Source organism: Nanorana parkeri, unplaced genomic scaffold (assembly GCF_000935625.1).
Source record: "Nanorana parkeri isolate BGI_ZX_2015 unplaced genomic scaffold, ASM93562v1 scaffold1063, whole genome shotgun sequence".
NCBI classification, from domain to species: Eukaryota; Metazoa; Chordata; class Amphibia; order Anura; family Dicroglossidae; genus Nanorana; species Nanorana parkeri.
Genome location: NW_017307331.1, coordinates 442,014 through 447,475, shown reverse-complemented (window position 1 = coordinate 447,475; position 5,462 = coordinate 442,014).

Below are 5,462 nucleotides of genomic sequence, written 5' to 3'. Positions count from 1 at the left end.
AACTAAGCCATTTTGTATGCAGCCACCTCACCTTACCTTGGAGGGAAATGATTTGCACACCTCTTGACCCCTTGCTCTCCTCCCCCCGGGTAGAGATGCCCTTGTCCCTTATCGCTCGCCAGGTAACGACCTCCATTTTGGAATCCTCTTCCTCCACTCCATCCCATATTAAACGCTGGGCAGAATATTTGAACATGTCCACGGAAGACACACTCTCGATGGTGATGCAGGGTTGGCAACAAATCAGGAAAGCTATAATAAACGAAGCCTGGTGCGAGATATACTTCAAAACTGTTCATAGGGCATATCACACCTTCAATATTCCGGCCAGGAACACCTTCTCCAAAGGCAGGGGACAGTGTTCTCGTCTCACGGGAGTGGGAGTTCCCAGCAACATTGGCAACAAACTCTTTAAGATTAACTCCGTTACAAAAACTAGAGGCCACCACCTAAAATTGGTGGAAAACAAATTCCAGCACAAGGGGCAAAGGGGGTTCTTCGCGGTACGAGCGGTTAGAGTCTGGAACTCACTGCCATCGGCAGTGATTTCATCCAGGAGTGTGGAATTGTTCAAGAAACTCTTGGATGATTTCCTGAGGGACCGTAATATACAGGGGTACAAGTACTCCTAAGAAAGAGATGATGCGTAGACTTATATGGGTTGGACTTGATGGACTTATGTCTTTATTCAACCCCAAATACTATCTAACTATGTAAAGGTTAGGTTAATCATATGTTATATTATAACTTTTGGAATCAGCCTTGCTCCTACTACTTTATTACGCTCTACTAAATCTTTTGTCCTTCCATAATTGAGGTTGAAAGAGCCAAGACTTCCCACACAACTACTGTTAACCCCTCTTACTAATTGCTTTGTATATAATTTATTTTATACAAAGAAAGAAATGATGATTCACTGTGTATCTGAACATTCAGGTTTTTCTGTTTTGTTTTCTTTTTGTGCTTCATTTGCCTGCATTATCAGGAAATAAATGTATTTTTGCGATTCTTTACACAATAAAAAATACTACAGATATGTGTATACTATACAGCAAGTTAAATAACTGTTCAATTTCTTATAAGCTGGTTTATTATTTTGTATTGTGTTAGTAATACTTTAATATTCAATTTTGTAATATTGTATGCACAAGTTGTTTTATAGCGATGTTTAAATCTGTGTTTCTAAAATACGTTTTATTTTCCTTCTCTTAGTACACTATGTTTTCACTTTGCTAACACATCAAAGTTCAAGTGGTAAGACAGGGAGAGAATGAGGAAGATTATGGGCCTCATGCAGTAAAGTAGATACGTCTGTTTTCATTAGTTAATTCCCATTGCTGTCACCAGGAGGAAATGCCAAATGTGCTTTGCTCATCGTAGGTTCCAGTAAAACTCTGTGGTACTGGTACTGAAGAATGAAGTCTGCAATCATGCACAAACCAACAGGTTAAAATTGGATTCCAGCCATTTTCTTTAAGCATACAACTGAGATTTTTAAAGGGTTTATATAAAATGCTACATATCACCCAACGCGTTTTATTTATTGTCACAGACATCTCCACAGAAAATTGGGAATTGATTATATAAAGGAAAACAATTCAGAAAACAATGCATTTTAAATTAATGTTATCTTTTAATTATACGACCTCTAAAATTACATTTAGCATACCTGGTCTGTTTACCAACTTTGGAAAATATCTCCACCAGTTGATGCAATACAATCATTCACACGTTTAAAACTAAAATCAAATGTATTACTTAAAACTGACCTTCTTGAAAGATGGAAGGTCCACTTCACTAAAAAACTAGCCCAAAATCAGATTACCTACAAAAGCTTTTCAAAAATAAATATATTGCTAAAAACCTTACCTCAGTTTCAGCATCTGATGCTACCGTTAGGTACAGATTGTCACCTCTGCCTTCTGGGAAAGTTGAGCTATCAAAATCCCATGAGAATGTGCTCAAGGCTATTGCAAGGGTATAGTCTCATGGAATTTCAAGTGCTAATTTTTTCCTGGATGGGCAGCAGTGATACATGGTGACATCACCTTTACCTCCCAGAAGAGATGGAACTCAGGGCTGAGGTAAGTAATTTTCTTTTTTCGATAGCTTTGTTTTTTAAAAGAATTTACAGATGTTTTGACTTTGGGTAGGTGGGGGACTTTCCACCCTAAAAGGTCTGTGTATGGATACAAATGGTGTAATATTTGCCTTAAACCATTGTCAAATTCAGTCTGTATATAAATGTTTGCTAGAATTATGCCCTGTGCTGAGGATGTTTATAAACTTTCCCAAGCTGAACTTGCAGCCGCCGCTACTGTCATAGTGGTTTAACTGACAAATACAGGATCAAGAACCAGTCAGCATGGTTCACGGAATGAAATGGTTAAATTATACCTAAACTAACTTATAGAAGGATAATCAAAATACAGGTTTACCCTCTGTTATGTGCTGTAGATAAAGTCTGATGTGATACATAAACACATATATATATATATATATATAAGTTACCCCTTGCAGTGGGGCTACCCCAGCAGGAGCGTAGGGGAAGGGAGAGGTGAGCAGTCACTGCCGCAGGTCCGTGGATCAGATAAGTATTTCTTCTTTATTTTCGTCCCTAGAAAACAAACCGAACAGTTAACCCTTGCAATGCTGGGGTAGCCACGCTTCAAGGGTTAGCTTATAAAAATCCTGGAGTTCATCTTGAACAGACAAAAAGGGAGCAAATTAAAAGTTTTATTTTAGACCTTTCATACCCCTTGACTTCCTATAGAAATACTTTTCGAATAGGAACAGCCGTGCGTTGTGTATCGCAAAAAAAAAAGTACTTGTACCCTTTTTCTGCGATTTGCTGCGTGGATGTCGCTGTCTGCCATTGCGCGCGTCCCGGGTTGCTCAGGTCTGCATCGGCCCTAAGAGTAACCATTGCACTTGATGCTCTGATGAAACGGACAGATTGCACGCTAACACGACATTGTCTGGCATAACTGGCAGGACAGTACAAACAGGGTTAATTATGGTAAACATAACTCCCCAGCCCCCTCATTAATACAGGAGAAAGAAGACTAAGATTTTTCAGCAAGTAGAAAGGTAACAATTTTTAAATCCTTTTGTAAGGTATGCTGTGGGAATATGTAACAAATCTAAAGTAAGTGTTTTCTCAAATTTGTCTGCAAAAGTGGAAATACAATAAACAAAAATAGATACTTTTATGCACCATGATAGCATGAGATTATTTCCATTCACATTCACTGTTATCGAAGATCATTATGTTTCCACAACTAATTAGAAATGCCATGTTTCTTTCTAGCCGTCCGTCAAGCCCCTAACCAGAGAAATAGTCTGACCGGTGAAAAACGCATTGAAAATGGGGTATGTACATAAAGCATTCTCCATCATTTTATAATCCATTTTATTTATATAATTTATTTGCTTTTGTTATGATGATCGGATTCAGGGCATGCAAAAGTGTTTTTGGTGGATGGCGGAGGATTATATTATGAGCCATTTTTCTTATATTTCTTGGGTCTTGTCTGGTGGTTGACCTGGTGGTCATGAAGGTGGGTGAGAAAATAAAAGGATTTGATTGGTTGGAAATGGCAGCTCAGACAGGTAACCTTAAGCTTCCCATTGGCATGAAATTGCAGATTTCTATTCTTTCCCTCGGTCATACAAAGGTTCACAAAAGATAATCAACTTGGAATGTTTTAGGACACAGTCTTGTCTATGGATAGCCTAACTGATGCCATGAAGTCCTTTGTTTGCACAATGACATCTGGATTCCACGGGGGTTTTTGCTAATTTATAGGAACTGTTTTTTGTCACTGCGATTTTCCTTGTAATTTTCTGCTTTTTATATGCGTTTTAGTTCTTTTTGTAGTTATAATTTTAGGTTGGTAATTGAACAATTCGGCCCATCTAGAGTTCACTTATAGAGCTTCGTGACCTCTCTGTATTTACTAATTTGATACATTTAATTTAGGATTTTGAATATGTCCGTTGCATTGCAAAACTGAGTTACAATATAAAGAGATATTGTCTAAATACAAGAGGCATGTGTATTCTTAAATATTGGTGTTCTTTGTGTATTTCTTCCAGATCTGTGCACTAATCCAAAGTGAAACTTTACCCCTGTGCAGGAGATTCCTATAATAAAGACCGGTCACTGCTGCTCTCCCTCCTTGTGCAGGGTGACTGGTCTAGTCTCCATGCCCTCCTGTAATAAAGACTGGTCACTGCTGCTCTCTCCTTGTGCAGGGTGACTGGTCTGACTTCTATTTATATATGGCAGTATCTGAGTTGAGTGGATTTATATCCTTGGTGACTATTAAGGAATATATTGAATTTTGCTCTGCCCAGAGTGCAGCTTTACACGTGTCTGCCTGGTATTATTTGGAAAAGATTCTGCTTTGGTATAATCTGAATTGTTTGAGTTTTAACAATGAAAAGTGAAGCTTTTTATTAGAAAACAATTGTATGTTTGGTGTGATCCAGCGTAGTTATAACAAATATGTTCACATTATGGAATGCTTTTAACTACAAAAAAAACAACCCAGCGGTCCAGACTGGGATTCAGTGGAATAGCATGTTGCTTCAGCTTTCTGTGTCATAGAATCAATTTAAAATGTTCTACTTCTAGGATTTTCAAGACTCAGTGTGTCTATTCTGTTATGTAGGTCACACCCATCTACATTCCGGTTAAGTTTGGCATTTGAAATAAATGGACATATGTTCAGTCCCTTTTTTTGTGGTCACAGACAGCATGTGTGCCTGTGGAATATAATGCATCATGCTTTATGCTATTGTTGTGCTTTTGTTACTGTTTTAGGGCTAGAATCTGACCTAAGCAAGATCTGATAATGATGGTCCCCTAAAGTGTTTTATTTTTCTAGGGCTGCAACAGCTAATCGATTAAATTGATAATAATTGAGTATGAGAAAAGTTGGCAACTATTTTCATTATCGGTTCGTTGCGGGGAGAGATTTTTAATGCAACCAATCGATTAGTTGAAAAAATAATCGGGCAACTAATCGATTATGAAAATAATCCTTAGCTGCAGCCCTATATTTTTCCTTTTGTAACTCACTAATAAAGCATAGAGAAACTTCACTGCTCCATCCAGCATTGGTCTCCACCATCCAGTGCATGCAGGTGCTGGATAGGATCCGTCCACGCTCCACAACAATACAATGCCAAGAATAGCAACATACCGCCTGCTCACCATCTACAGGTGAAACTCGAATAATTAGAATATCGTGCAAAAGTAATTGCAGTAAGTGCTGCAAAAGGGGCCCAAACCAAGTACTGAGTACATATGCATGCTTGTACTTTTCTTATTGATTGCATGTAATAATCTACTTTTTTGAGGTTGTGGATTTGGGGTTCTTGGGGTTTTCATGAGCTGTAAGCCATAATCATCACAATTATGACAAATCACGGCTTGAATTATCTTGCTTTGCATG